The sequence below is a fragment of the Ranitomeya variabilis genome, chromosome 7 (assembly GCF_051348905.1).
Source record: "Ranitomeya variabilis isolate aRanVar5 chromosome 7, aRanVar5.hap1, whole genome shotgun sequence".
NCBI lineage: Eukaryota > Metazoa > Chordata > Amphibia > Anura > Dendrobatidae > Ranitomeya > Ranitomeya variabilis.
The window spans coordinates 117,311,735-117,327,360 of NC_135238.1; the positions used below are offsets into that span (position 1 = coordinate 117,311,735).

Below are 15,626 nucleotides of genomic sequence, written 5' to 3' on the forward strand. Positions count from 1 at the left end.
GAAAACTCCTAAGGGGTCCACAGGAGTCCGATACAGAGGCACGACATCCACCACCCAATGGACGTGAGAAAAAGTATTTTCTTTTTTTCTTTTTTTTTTAGAAGAAGAAGAAAGCGAGCGAGAATTCTGGTGGCAGATCGACCCTTGGGAAAGAAGATCCGGTCTGTGTGGGAGCCTCCAGGAGACAACCAAGTGAGAAGATTGACGACTTCTGTGGAACAAGACCTCCTGAAACAATCCGATGCTAATAGAGAGACCGGCACCCCTTGAGACAGGGATTCGAGAATGATGGACAGGTCTTCCTGGGCCTGGTAAAATGAAGGAGCTATGACGAGAATAGTAAAGGTAATGGTAAAGGGAGAACACTGGACCTCTGATCCACAGAATGGGCAATACCACTGCCACAATCTTTTTGAGTACCCTGGAAGCGGTTGTGAGCCCGAAAGATAAGATGGCAAACTAAAAATGGTCCTGCCCACTGCAAAACGCAGGAGTCTCTGATGCCCTGAGAAAATAAGGACATGGAGAAAGGAGTCAATGGATAACCGTAATTCCTGCGGTTCAAAGGAAGCAAGTCGTGAACAAAGAGACTGCATCCTGAAATGACACAGAAGGGATCCTTTTGTTCAGTAATCTTAAATCCAGAATGGGTGATGCAGAGGAAAATATACCAGGACTGATCCTGGGGGATCTACCTGGAGCGTTACTGGAACGCCCGGAGGAGGAGGATTTAAAAGAAAGTACTGAAACTCACGCTTCAAAATAGTACGGCGAGGTTTGGCCTGAAGAAGGAGAGAGGTAGTCTCTCCGGTGGCCTCCATAATAATTTGGTCCATCTTGGAGCCAAATAGACGGGAACCCTGGAAAGGCAAGTTGGTATGGGACTTCTTTGAGGATAAGTCCACCTGCCACACCTTAAGCCAAATGGTCCTTCGGATGGCCACTATATTGCTGGACGCCCGAGCAGCACATGCAGCAGCGTCCAGGGAGGAATATACTATGGACTTCCCGGCATGAGAAATTTGGTCTGTGAAGTTGGCCAATTCCTCCGGTCAGGCTCCAGAAAAATGCTCTCACGGAGCCTCTTAGCCCATGCGGCTAAAGCGTTTGCCACCTGGTGGAGGCAAAGGCAGGGCAATATGCAGAAGCAGCCACTTCAAAGACTGACCTTGTAAAGGACTCTGTGAGCCGGTCATTGGTGTCCTTGAGAGATGCTTCATCCGTAAGAGGAAGTACGGTGTTGGTGGATGGTCTGGAAACCGGAGGGTCCAGTTAGCAGTAAGCTCAGGGGAGAAGGGATATAGGATGCCGAGGCGCTTCCCTCTTTGGAAGCGGCTGGTCGGGCTGTCCTGTTCCCTGGAAATTACCTCCACAAATTCCCTATGAGGGGCAAAGACCTTAGGAGCTCGTCTCAACCGTCTAAACGAAACCGCCTGTTCTGCAGGTTCCGCAGCAGTATCCTTAATGTGAAAGGTCTGGTTGACAGCCACAGTGAGGCTCTGGACCATGTCTCTCATATTAGAAGCCCGGTCAGAATCCGGGTCCGAATACTCCTCGGTCAGTACATCCGAAACCGCCAAGGCTGACTCCGGAGAGAAGAATAGGGAAAAACTTGTCAGCTGGGAGAAGTCAGGGGCATAGAGGGAGCGGGAGGAAGATCTCCTGCCTAGATCTCTTACGGCCCATGTTAGTAGACACAGATGAAGAGTCCTGTGGTCCGCTGGAAAAGGTGTAGGGGGATGACAGGCAATCTGTCAAAAAGGATACCAGGTTCTGCAACGTCTTAGTGAGGTCCATCAAAGATTTGCGACAGAGAGGTAGCCAACACTGGGATAGGAGTGCCACTCTGTCCTGGGGCAGTAGGGGACTGGGTAGCAGGCACTGCGGTCCTGAGAGGGGAGAGGACTGAAATGAAGGGAGTTTGCATTTACATGAAAAACAAACAAAATGCCTGACAAGAGCAGAAGATGAAGAAGCAGGAGGGCAAGAGCGCTTTCCCTTAGGATTAGGCATGGTAGAGCGCAGAACCACTAATGCCAAAAGGTTAGGGGACATAAAAGAATATGCTGAGGAGAGTGTCAGTCTGCAGAGCAGAGCTACGCACAGTAACACGGGGATCCTGAAGTCTGCTTCCAGGCTGTAGAAGGGCATCAGAAGCAAGCAGGGCTGCAGGGAAACATGCTGAGATCCCTGCAGAGAGGCCACCATCCCGGTCCAGGTGCCAGCGAATGGCGACTGCAGAGAGGAAAAGCGAATGCAGATTGCGCGTCACTAATATGGGAGGAGGGAGCGAGATCAAAAAAAGCCCGCTTGACTGAGGTCTGAAGGGGGTGGAGCTAACAGATGAGTGTGGAGCTAACCACCGAAAACAGGGAGTTGAGGCGTGCCAGCAATGGGTGGGAGAAAGCCCGCCAGAAGAATGGGGCGGAGCTAACCACCAGGAACTAGGCCACGCTGAAGCCAGAGCCTAGAGTAAGAAAAAGGAGCCGCCGAGACAATAGAGGGCAGCGCAAAGCCCAGAAATTACCCTTAAAGGTAACTCTGCACCACCAATCAAGCTGGAAGCAAAAAAAGGGGGACAGACCCGGTAAAGACCAAAAGGTCTACACTGGAACAGAAAGCCCTAGGAAACAAACCCTGCACCTTTTCTAATAAAGAAACCCTAACATAAAAAGAGGGATTAGGGGGGACAGGAAAAAAACTAATTATTTTTCTACATCCAAATGTTCTTCCTTATCTTCTGTTTTATCTTCTTCTTTATCTGAATCTTCTCCTGTCGCCTCTAGACCGGAACCTGATGGAGACAAGAAAGAGATGTACCTCTCCATCCTCAAGATGAGTCCATTATTAGACATCAGAGTCTCTTGTATTGTGGGATGTCCATGCCTCCTGAAACCGACAGGCTCTGGTGAGCGAGTGGGTAGGATACGGGGGCCAGGACCAATATTCAGATCACCTAAACACTCTTCGAGTTATGAGTTGGGGTCCTCCCGCCTAGACATATGAGGAAACGGGGTAGCAGTACACGCCATACTCATAGTCTCTACTTAGGAGTACAGTGCAACTGTTCACACTGTATCCCTCCAGAGGTAAAAGAGAAGAGCCATATAAAAATTTAAATAAAAGGTAGACGTTACTGGAAAACAACGAAAACTGAGGTAGATATGGGTCTAGTAAAAGACCCAAGTCCACCTCCTACTGACACTAAGCTAAACTGATTAACCCCATTACCCCTAGAGTGGTTTGCACGTTAATGACCGGGCCAATTTTTACAATTCTGACCACTGTCCCTTTGTGAGGTAATAACTCTGGAACGCTTCCATGGATCCTGGTGATTCTAAAATTGTTTTCTCAAGACAAATTGTACTTAATGATAGTGGTAAAATTTATTTGATATGACTTGCACTTATTTGAGAAAAAACGGAAATTTGGTGAAAATTTGGAAAATTTCGCAATTTTCCAACTTTGATTTTTCATGTCCTTAAATCACAGAGATATGTCACAAAAATAGAAAGACTTACCGGTAATTCGGTTTCTAGGAACCTTCCACGACAGCATAGGAGGATGTCTCCATTCCCTAATGGGGGACAGGAAGCACGAGAGGTTAAAAGGCCCCTCCTACCTCCTATTCGCCAGTGACTTATAAAGGATACCATAGCACTAGCTACCTTAATGGTCCAAGGAATTTATCCAAGGAAAGGGAGGGAATTACTGCTGTCGTGGAAGGTTCCTAGAAACTGAATTACCGGTAAGTCTAATTCTATTTTCTCTAGTCACCTTCCACGACAGCATAGGAGGAGTACCAACCAATTTTGCACTAGGGGGGATAATACCCTGGAGAACTTTCTGGCCAAAGACTAGATCCCTATTGGACAATAAGTCCAATCTGTAGTGTTTGGTGAAGGTATGAAGTGAAGACCATGTTGCGGCCCTGCAGATCTGCTCGGTGGATGCGCCTGCTCTTTCTGCCCATGAAACTGAAGTAGATGTTGTAGAGTGGGCCTTGACCCCAATCGGAGGTGTCATGTTCTGGGCCAGATATGTTTCACGTATGGCCCTCTTGATCCAATTGGAGATGGTACTTTTTGCCACCTTCCTCCTCTTATTCTGACCTGACAGATGGACGAACAAATTCTGATCAACTCTTAAGGAGCTGGTTTGCTCAAGGTAGTGTAAAATAGTCCGCCTAACATCAAGAGTATGGAACTCTTCTTCTTTTGAATTTGTCAGATTCTGGCAGAAGGAAGGGAGGATAATGTCCTGGGATCGGTGAAAATCGGACACTACTTTTGGAAGAAAAGATGGATCGAGACGGAGGATTATAGAGTCAACTGTTATTATTAAATAGAGTTCTCTAATCGATAAGGCTTGCAGCTCTCCCACATGTCTTGCTGTGGTTATCGCTACTAGGAAGGCAGGTTTGTATGAAAGGAGTTGAGGAGTACAGGAAGACAATGGTTCGAACGGCGGGCGTGTGAGCCCCCTGAGGACTAAATTTAAGTCCCATGAAGGTACAATGGGTTGTTTCCTGCGATGTGATCTGAGAGCTGATATCATGAATCTTCTGATCCAAAGGTGGTTGGCTAGGTCCTGGTCGAAAACAGAGCTGAGAGCAGAAACCTGAACCTTCAGTGTGTTAGACCTAAGGCCTAACTCTAGTCCCCGCTGATGGAAGTCCAAGATTTGCAAAATATTTGGATGAAGCGGATCTGGACTATTAGGAAGGCAGAAAGAAGAAAAAAAATTTCACACTTTATTATAGATCGCATTAGTAACTGGCTTCCTGGATCTTTGCAAAGTAGCAATTATCGCATCCGAAAGCCCTTTAGTACTCAGGACCTGGGCCTCAGTAACCAGGCAGCTAGGTTCAACTTTTGAGAGTTTTGATGCTGAAGGGGTCCCTGAAGAAGATCGGATTCTAATGGCAGATGGGCTGGTCCTTCTACCTGTAACTGGGTCATTCCATATTAAGTGATCCAATGATCCAAATATGAATATTTTTTTTACCTCACGTCTTTAGATTTTTTTTATTTTTTGTTTTTATGAAGTACACCTTTAGTTAATTACAAATTAAAAGTTTTGAATTTTTTTCTTGATCAGTTAATTTTTTACAGATTTCTAAAGATTCAAAAAAGCGCAGATTTTGGCCTGGTATGGCTTTACATTTTTTATCATATATCGGGCTAGAATTAAGATAAAGAGGTGGGAGAGGCATCATTTTTCTCAGAGCGGTACCGGCTTTCATTTGATATATCACAAGACTATATTTCTTTATATTTTGTATTGGAGAAATCAAATTCAAAATTTTGATGTGCAATTGTGAAAAAAACGTATGTTTTAAAATTGTGAAAACATGCATGTGTGTTACTTGTGTTCTTGGTTATATTTGTACAGGGATTCAACTTGGGACCAATCAATTTTTTTTTTTTTTTTTAAGCCTTGAATCATCTGATTTTATGTTTATGTGAGTTTCTTCCTTTTTTCTTTTCAAATTACAACTTATTGCATTCAACATTTATATGCAACAATAAAGAAACACAAAAAACAAATACCGAAGTGCCCGAATAAATACATCTTAATCATCATAACAACTTGTTCAATGCATTCAGGTTGAAAATGATGAGCAGGCCAAAAGAAAAAAGGTGATCATAGCCTCTGTGATTTTCTAAATACAGTCTCATCCTAATTATATGTTAAAAACAAGATTAAAAGAACCAATATTTTTACGACCTATTTATACATGGAACAATGTTTTTTCTATTATATCACTAAACATGTCATTTATAAAGTGTTTAAGAATAGTACAGTAGTTAAATCCTTGTTCTATAAAATATGAACTAATTAAACAATTAATAGTAGGTTTTTACACTGGCCTTTTATCATCAATTTGTCCCTTCTAGTGGGTGAAATTTAATGTCCATAAGCGCTTACTAGCAATGGCCATTTCCTTTTGTGTCAGAGTATGTGCGGCCTGTCATGGTGTTTGGCTCCACCTGAGTTAATATCGGATTTTTGTTAACTTTTACAATGTCTGGTTTTCTTGGATACACAAAGGACGGCGCTGGACCAGAAGGTGCAGAAAAGTCACTTCTACGTCTTCATTTTCACAATCTTTGGAGAGTACAGTAGCCGCCACCAGTACAAATCATATTCACAGGTCACATCACCAGTTCTGTCATCCATGGCCGATCTCGTGCCACCTTCTACCACTTTATGGACTTCACGGTCTTTGCTAAATGAAGAAATCCTTGTTTTTATTTCTGTTTCACTACATGGAATGACAGTGTGGTATTGCCGAGTCCCTGTGATGGGTTCTGCTTCCTGTAACCGATGTTCTAACAAACTCTCCTCCTCTTCGTAGTCCTGGTTTACTTCGTAGAACTGGATGTTAAGATTATTTTTCTCCCTCCATTTGAGGAGTTGCCTGGGTGTTAAGATTAGGTGTGAATATGGCCTCTGGAGGCTCGAGCTGCTGACCTGTCATCCGCTCTGCATTCATTATCTACCCTTGCTCATTCTCAGCCCTAACAAAGCTTTCTCCTCTGTCCTCTCCTGCTTCTAAGCTGTAACATGATACAGTAATATCTAAAAATCATGGATTATTTGGTAAATATAGACCCCACACTGTTAGACCACCGGCTGAACAGATTTGAATTAAAGATTTTCAAATTGACACTGTAATAGTTTTATTTTTTAAAATATGATACCATCAAGATCCCAACTTGCATTTTGGTACAGATATGGCTAGGAGCATAGCAGGCACATGTGCAGTTTTTGACATTTTGAAATTAAACGTTTTTTTTTCGGAAATGCGTTTTAAAATTTTGCGTTTCAGTTCGCATGGGTAAAATATTAACAAAGATACTCTTGTGACATATCTAGTGAAAGCCTGTACAGTTCTGAGTAGAATGGCGTTTATTTTGTGTCTATCTTTTTTCTAGCCTGAGTTATGAGGAGAAATGTAAAGGCAGGCAACACCGAAATTTGCACTTTTTCCGAACTTTGAAAATCAATTAAATATCTAGAATTTTTTTTTCTTCACATTTTGCATTCTCTGACACACTATTACCAAATAACAAAATCTCAAAAGAATTAAAAATATAGAGGTAAAAATCATTGGTTCACTTGACATGGAATGACCCAACTCGATGATGAGGTTGAACCAGCTTCTTTTTGGCCATACTGGAGCCACTAGTATGGTCGGAACCTGGTCCTCTGATCTTCCGAAGGGTTTTCGCCAGTATTGGGATTGGCGGGAAAGCATAGGCCAATTGGAAACTCCATGGCTGTACAAGGGCGTCCACTCCTCTGGAGTTGTCCCTGGGATTCAGGGAAAAAAGGCTTGGACCTGCGTATTTTGGCCTGAGGAGAACAAATCGATTTCTGGTAGACCCCATCTGTCCACCAGCATTTTGAAGACTCTTCTGTTCAGGCTCCATTCTCCCGGCTGAATGCCTTGGCGACTCAGGAAATCCGCCTGCAGGTTGGAAGACCCCTTTAAATGGACGGCTGTCAGGGAGAGAAGGTGCTTTTCGGCCCAACAGAATATTCGGCTTGAAATGCCTCTTAGGCTGTTGAATTTTGAGCTCCCCTGATGCTTGAGGTGAGCAACTGTGTTGTCTGAATAAACTTTGACGTGATTTCCTGATATTAGGTCGTCTGCAGCCAGGAGGGCTTCCTCCACTGCCTTCAGTTCCCTGAAGTTGAAGGACCTGGCGCTTGTTGACCGATTCCAGTGTCCCTGGAAGGGAGTATGTGATATCATGGCACCCCAGCCTCGTTTGCTGGAATCGGTTGTAATTGTCACCAGGGGGATTGTGACCAGCTCACGCCCTTGTGAATATTCTTGGAGTTCAACCACCATGCCAGGGATGCCTTTACATGCCCCAGAGTGTGCACTCTTGTTCAGAGAGAGCTCGGATTTCCATCCCAGTTCCCGAGGATGTGGTCTTGAAGGATTCTGGAGTGGGCCTGTGCCCAGGACACTGATTTATTGCAGGCCGTCATGGAGCCTAAAACCGACATGGCTTTCCGAAGAGTCGGGGGATCTCTCTTCTCTGAAGTCTGCAATTTTCCTCAATATAGCCCGGCAATGATCTTCCGGGAGAAAAGACTTTTGTTTTACAGAATCCAATAGAACCCCCAGAAACTTCCTTGACTTGGAAGGTTGGAACTGGGACTTCTTCAGATTTGGGAGCCACCCTAGGGTTTTGAGAATATCGAGAGTCCTTGAAACATGATCCCTGAGAGTCTGAGCTGAGAGAGCTATTAATAACAGATCGTCCAGGTAAGGTACAATACAGACTCCTTGTCTCCGGATATACGACACTGCCTCAGCCATTATCCTGGAGAAGACTCTCGGCGCTGAAGAAATGCAGAAAGGGAGCACATTCAATCAGAAGTGTTTCACCTGCTGGTCGTACTGTATTGCAAACCTGAGATATTTTTTGTGCGGGGAGTGAATCGGCACATGGAAGTACGCATCTTTTAGGTCGATGGTTGCCATGAAAAAATAGAATTAGACTTACCGGTAATTCGGTTTCTAGGAACCTTCCACGACAGCATAGGAGGATGTCTCCATTCCCTAATGGGGGACAGGAAGCACAAAGAGGTTAAAAGGCCCCTCCTACCTCCAAATCGCCAGTGACTTATAACGGATACCATAGCACTAGCTACTTTAATAAACCCAGGATAAATCCAAAGGAAGGGAGGGAATTAGTGCTGTCGTGGAAGGTTCCTAGAAACCGAATTACCGGTAAGTCTAATTCTATTTTCTCTAGTCACCTTCATTGACAGCATAGGAGGAGTACCAACCAATTCTGCACTAGGGGGGGACAACAGCCTGGAAAACTTTCCGGACAAAGACTAGATCCTGGTAGGACAGTAAGTCCAATCTATAGTGTTTGATAAATGTATGTGGTGAAGACCAAGTTGCGGCCCTGCAGATCTGCTCGATGGAGGCACCCGCTCGTTCAGCCTATGAAGTTGAAGTAGATCTTGTAGAGTGAGCTCTGACTCCAGATGGCGGTGTTAATTTTTGGGCTAGATAAGATTCTTGAATAGTCCTCTTAATCCAGCTAGAGATGGTGCTTTTTGCCACCTTCTTCCCCTTTTTCTGACCTGACATATGAATAAACAGGTTTTGGTCAATTCTGAAAGAGTTCGTCTGCTCAAGGTAGTGTATGATGATACGTCTAACGTCAAGAGTATGGAATTATTCTTCCTTAGAGTTTGCCGAATTCTGACAGGAGGAAAGGATGATGTTTTGAGAATGGTGAAAATCAGACACCACTTTAGGTAGAAAAAAGGGATCCAGACGGAGGTTTATAGAATTGTCTGTTATTGTCAAGTAGGGTTCTCTTATTGATAGGGATTGAAGCTCTCCTACTCGTCTTGCCGTGGTTATTGCCACTAGAAAGGCAGCTTTGTACGACAGAAATTGAGGAGAGCAACTCAAACGGTGCTTGAGTGAGACCCTTGAGGACCAGGTTTAGATCCCAAGAAGGAACAGCAGGATGTTTCCCAGGTTGCAACCTGAGAGCTGATACCATAAATCTTTTGATCCAACGATGGTTGGCCAGCTCCTGATCGAAAACAGCACTGAGGGCAGAGACTTGAACTTTCAATGTGCTAGGCTTAAGCCCTAACTCTAATCCGCGCTGAAGAAAATCCAAAATTTTTTATATATTTGGACAGAGAGGATCAGGAGTACCAGGAAGACAAGAGGTGGAGGTTTTTCACACCTTACTGTAGACTGCATTTGTAACGGGTTTCCTGGATCTTTGTAAAGTAGAAATTACTGCATCCGATAGTCCCCCCGCATTTAGGACCTGGGTTTCAGCAACCAGGCTGCTAGGTTCCATTTCCGGGGGTTGCAAGGTTGAAAAGATCGTTGGAGAAGAAGATCGGCATCCACTGGTAAGAGGACTGGCCGGTCTATACGCAGCTTGACAATGAGGTTGTACCAACTCCTCTTCAGCCACACTGGGGCTACCAGCATAGTAGGCACCTGTTCTTCTTGTATCTTTCGCAGGACTTTCGCCAACAGAGGAATTGGTGGGAAAGCGTATGCCAGTCGGAAGTTCCAAGTCTGGACCAGGGCATCTACCCCTCTGGGATTGTCCCTGGGGTTTAGGGAAAAAAAGGTTTTTACCTGGGCATTCTGACCTGAGGCAAAAAGCTCTACCTCCGGAAGGCCCCATTTGTCCACCAGCATCCTGAAAATTCTTTTGTTCAGGCTCCACTCCCCAGGCTGAATGTCCTGACGACTCAGGAAATCCATCTGGAAGTTTGATGACCCCTTCAGGTGGACTGCTGTGAGGGAGAGAAGGTTCTTTTCTGCCCAGCAAAAAATTTGACTCGAGACGCCTGCCAAGCTGTTGAATGTTGAGCTCCCCTGATGTTTGAGATGGGCGACAGCAGTTGTGTTGTCTGAGTGAATCTGGACATGTCTTCCAGAAATTAAGCTGCTTGCTGCTTTGAGGGCTTCCTCCACTGCTTTCAGTTCCCTGAAATTGGAGGATCTGGCACTTATTGTCTGACTCCAGAGGCCCTGAAATGGAGTATACAGGATTACTGCTCCCCAACCCTGCTTGCTGGCGTCGGTCGTGATTGTCACAAAGGGAGATTGTGACCAGCTTACCCCCCTGTGAATATTTCTGGGGTTCAACCACCATGTAAGTGATGCTCACTCTACTTGCGGTGGATATCGCGTAGTGCTCGTGTCTCCTTTTCTCCCATTCACTGGACTGACCTGCCATCCAACACTGGCTTCTATATATATATATATACACAGTGGGGCAAAAAAGTATTTAGTCAGTCAGCAATAGTGCAAGTTCCACCACTTAAAAAGATGAGAGGCGTCTGTAATTTACATCATAGGTAGACCTCAACTATGTGAGACAAACTGAGAAAAAAAAATCCAGAAAATCACATTGTCTGTTTTTTTATCATTTTATTTGCATATTATGGTGGAAAATAAGTATTTGGTCAGAAACAAAATTTAATCTCAATACTTTGTAATATCTCCTTTGTTGGCAATGACAGAGGTCAAACGTTTTCTGTAAGTCTTCACAAGGTTGCCACACACTGTTGTTGGTATGTTGGCCCATTCCTCCATGCAGATCTCCTCTAGAGCAGTGATGTTTTTGGCTTTTCGCTTGGCAACACGGACTTTCAACTCCCTCCAAAGGTTTTCTATAGGGTTGAGATCTGGAGACTGGCTAGGCCACTCCAGGACCTTGAAATGCTTCTTACGAAGCCACTCCTTCGTTGCCCTGGTGGTGTGCTTTGGATCATTGTCATGTTGAAAGACCCAGCCACGTTTCATCTTCAATGCCCTTGCTGATGGAAGGAGGTTTGCACTCAAAATCTCACGATACATGGCCCCATTCATTATTTCATGTACCCGGATCAGTCGTCCTGGCCCCTTTGCAGAGAAACAGCCCCAAAGCATGATGTTTCCACCACCATGCTTTACAGTAGGTATGGTGTTTGATGGATGCAACTCAGTATTCTTTTTCCTCCAAACACGACAAGTTGTGTTTCTACCAAACAGTTCCAGTTTGGTTTCATCAGACCATAGGACATTCTCCCAAAACTCCTCTGGATCATCCAAATGCTCTCTAGCAAACTTCAGACGGGCCCGGACATGTACTGGCTTAAGCAGTGGGACACGTCTGGCACTGCAGGATCTGAGTCCATGGTGGCGTAGTGTGTTACTTATGGTAGGCCTTGTTACATTGTTCCCAGCTCTCTGCAGTTCATTCACTAGGTCACCCCGCATGGTTCTGGGATTTTTGCTCACCGTTCTTGTGATCATTCTGACCCCACGGGGTGGGATTTTGCATGGAGCCCCAGATCGAGGGAGATTATCAGTGGTCTTGAATGTCTTCCATTTTCTAATTATTGCCCCCACTGTTGATTTCTTCACTCCAAGCTGGTTGGCTATTGCAGATTCAGTCTTCCCAGCCTGGTGCAGGGCTACAATTTTGTTTCTGGTGTCCTTTGACAGCTCTTTGGTCTTCACCATAGTGGAGTTTGGAGTCAGACTGTTTGAGGGTGTGCACAGGTGTCTTTTTATACTGATAACAAGTTTAAACAGGTGCCATTACTACAGGTAATGAGTGGAGGAAAGAGGAGACTCTTAAAGAAGAAGTTACAGGTATGTGAGAGCCAGAAATCTTGATTGTTTGTTTCTGACCAAATACTTATTTTCCACCATAATATGCAAATAAAATGATAAAAAAACAGACAATGTGATTTTCTGGATTTTTTTTTCTCAGTTTGTCTCCCATAGTTGAGGTCTACCTATGATGTAAATTACAGACGCCTCTCATCTTTTTAAGTGGTGGAACTTGCACTATTGCTGACTGACTAAATACTTTTTTGCCCCACTGATATATATATATATATACAGTAAATTAATTAATCAATCTCTACTGGGGTTCCGTCATTTATACCATTTTCGCTACTTTTCTAGCACACTTATGAAGGTCCATTGCAGACCAAAACGTTTGTGACTATTGTATGTATATTAAACAAACCCCCCTTTGCATCACAACTATTGGAGTGTGCTTGTTTGTTATATTTCGCGTATTATGGTTTGGGAACCTATCTCTATGCACCTCCCCCCGTGAGGCTGTGCTGAACATTTTCTATACCGCTGTCTCTGACATTATCCTTGAGAAAACTCTTGGGGCTAAAGAGATTCCAAAAGGGAGCACGTTGAACTGAGTGTGTCACTTGCTGATTGAATTGAATAGCAAACCTGAAAAATTTCCTGTGACGGGGGTGAATGGGCACGTGAAAGTAAGCGTCTTTTAGATCTATTGTTAACATAAAGAACCCTGGACCTATTAGGGGAATGGCTGATTTCACGGATTCCATCTTGAATCTGCGGTACACAATTTGACAATTCAGCTCTTTCAGGTTTATTATGACTCTCGGTTCCCCTGTTGTTTTTTTTCCACCAGGAATAATCGAAAATAATGTCCTACACCCCATTCTTCTGGGGGTATCTGGGAAATTGCGTCTGATTTTAGCAGGTCCCTCAGGCCTGTCATCATCATTGAGAAGTCTCTCTGAGATGACGGGGAGGTAACCCTCAGATTCCAAGAGGGGGGGATAAGAATTCTATCAGAAGGTCCTCTTGTATTATATTGAGGACCCACTGAGATTCGGAGATGGCCCGCCGGTGATTAATGAATTTTGCAAGCCTCCCCCCCACTGGGACGGAGTCATTTCTCCTGCTGCTGCTGTTGGGGAATATGGTTATTTTTCCCCTCCCTTTTGCATAGCTCTATCTCCCCGTTTTACCTTTACCTCTTGTTTGAGGGGTACTTGACTGGGGGCATGAAAAAACCGCTTCCTGATAGGCTTTTGCTCTGGAAGGGCCTTTTTCCTATCTGTGGCCTTTTCTAGAATTTCATCTAGAGAGGGGCCAAATAGGTAGTCACCTTTAAAGGGTATTGAGCACAGCTTAATTTTGGAGGTTACATCACCACTCCACATCTTAAGCCAGAGGGCTCTTCGTGCTGAATTGGACTGGACTAGGGATCTAGCCGCAATCCTAATAGACTCCATGGAGGCATCTGAGAGAAAGGCCGAAGCCTTCTGAAGCATGGGCAGAGAATCCAGCAGTTCTCCCCTTGATGTGCCCTGAGAAATGTGCTTCTCTAGCTCATCTATCCAGCGAGAGAGACAGGTAGGCGCGATGTTAGACTTTAATCCAGAGGTGGACGGTTCCCAGGATTTTTTAACCCCTTCACCCCCAAGGGTGGTTTTCACGTTAATGACCAGGCCAATTTTTACAATTCTGACCACTGTCCCTTTATGAGGTTATAACTCTGGAACGCTACAACAGATCCTAATGATTCTGACATTGTTTTCTCGTGACATATTGTACTTCATGATAGTGGTAAAATTTCTTTGATATTACCTGCGTTTATTTGTGAAAAAAATGGAAATTTTGCGAAAATTTTGAAAATTTCGCAATTTTCCAAATTTGAATTTTTATGCAATTAAATCACAGTGATATGTCACAAAAAATACTTAATAAGCAACATTTCCCACATGTCTACTTTACATCAGCAAAATTTTGGAACCAAAATATTTTTTTGTTAGGGAGTTATAAGGGTTAAAAGTTGACCAGCAATTTCTCATTTTTACAACACCATTTTTTTTTTAGGGACCACATCTCATTTGAAGTCATTTTGAGGGGTTTTATATGATAGAAAATACCCAAGTGTGACACCATTCTAAAAACTGCACCCCTCAAGGTGCTCAAAACCACATTCAAGAAGTTTATTAACCCTTCAGGTGTTTCACAGGAATGTTTGGAATGTTTAAATAAAAATGAACATTTAACTTTTTTTCACACAAAATTTACTTCAGCTCCAATTTGTTTTATTTTACCAAGGGTAACAGGAGAAAATGGACCCCAAAAGATGTTGTAGAATTTGTCCTGAGTACGCCGATACCCCATATGTGGGGGTAAACCACTGTTTGGGCGCATGGGAGAGCTCGGAAGGGAAGGAGCGCCGTTTGACTTTTCAATGCAAAATTGACAGGAATTGAGATGGGACGCCATGATGCGTTTGGAGAGCCACTGATGTGCCTAAACATTGAAACCCCCCCACAAGTGACACCATTTTGGAAAGTAGACCCCCTAAGGAACTTATCTAGAGGTGCGGTGAACACTTTGACCCACCAAGTGCTTCACAGAAGTTTATAATGCAGAACCGTAAAAATAAAAAATCATATTTTTTCACAAAAATTATTTTTTCGCCCTTAATTTTTTATTTTCCCAAGGGTAAGAGAAGAAATTGGACCCCAAAAGTTGTTGTCCAATTTGTCTTCAGTACACTGATATCCCATATGTGGGGGGGGAACCACCGTTTGGGCGCATGGGAGGGCTCGGAAGGGAAGGAGCGCCATTTGGAATGCAGACTTAGATGCAATGGTCTGCAGGCGTCACATTGCGTTTGCAGAGCCCCTAATGTACCTAAACAGTAGAAACCCCCCACAAGGGACACCATTTTGGAAAGTAGACCCCCTAAGGAACTCAAGTGTTTCACTACAGTTTATAACGCAGAGCCGTGCAAATAAAAAAACGAAAAAATTATTTTTTAGCCCCCAGTTTTGTATTTTCCCAAGGGTATCAGGAGAAATTGGACCCCAAAAGTTGTTCTCCAATGTGTTCCGAATACGCTGATACCCCATATGTTGGGGTAAACCCGTTTGGGCGCACGGGAGAGTTCGGAAGGGAAGGAGCACTGTTTTACTTTTTCAACGCAGAATTGGCTGGAATTGAGATCGGACGCCATGTCGCGTTTGGAGAGCCCCTGATTTGCCTAAACAGTGGAAACCCCCCCAATTATAACTGAAACCCTAATCCAAACACACCCCTAACCCTAATGCCAACGGTAACCCTAACCACACCTCTAACCCAGGCACACCCCTAACCCTAGTCCCAACGCTATTCCCAACCGTAAATGTAATCCAAACCCTAACCCTAACTTTAGCCCCAACCCTAACCCTAACTTTAGCCCCAACCCTAACTGTAGCCTTAACCCTAGCCCCAACCCTAACCCTAGACCTAACCCTAATCGGAAAATGGAAATAAA

The 15,626-nt window shown here is 44.2% G+C and overlaps 1 protein-coding gene across 2 annotated transcripts in view; it reads right to left on the reverse strand.

Annotated features, from left to right (window-relative positions):
* Positions 1–15,626, reverse strand: part of CFAP410 (cilia and flagella associated protein 410) — a 182,841-nt gene that overhangs the window by 143,504 nt on the left and 23,711 nt on the right. The gene's annotated exons all lie outside the window — the stretch shown is intronic.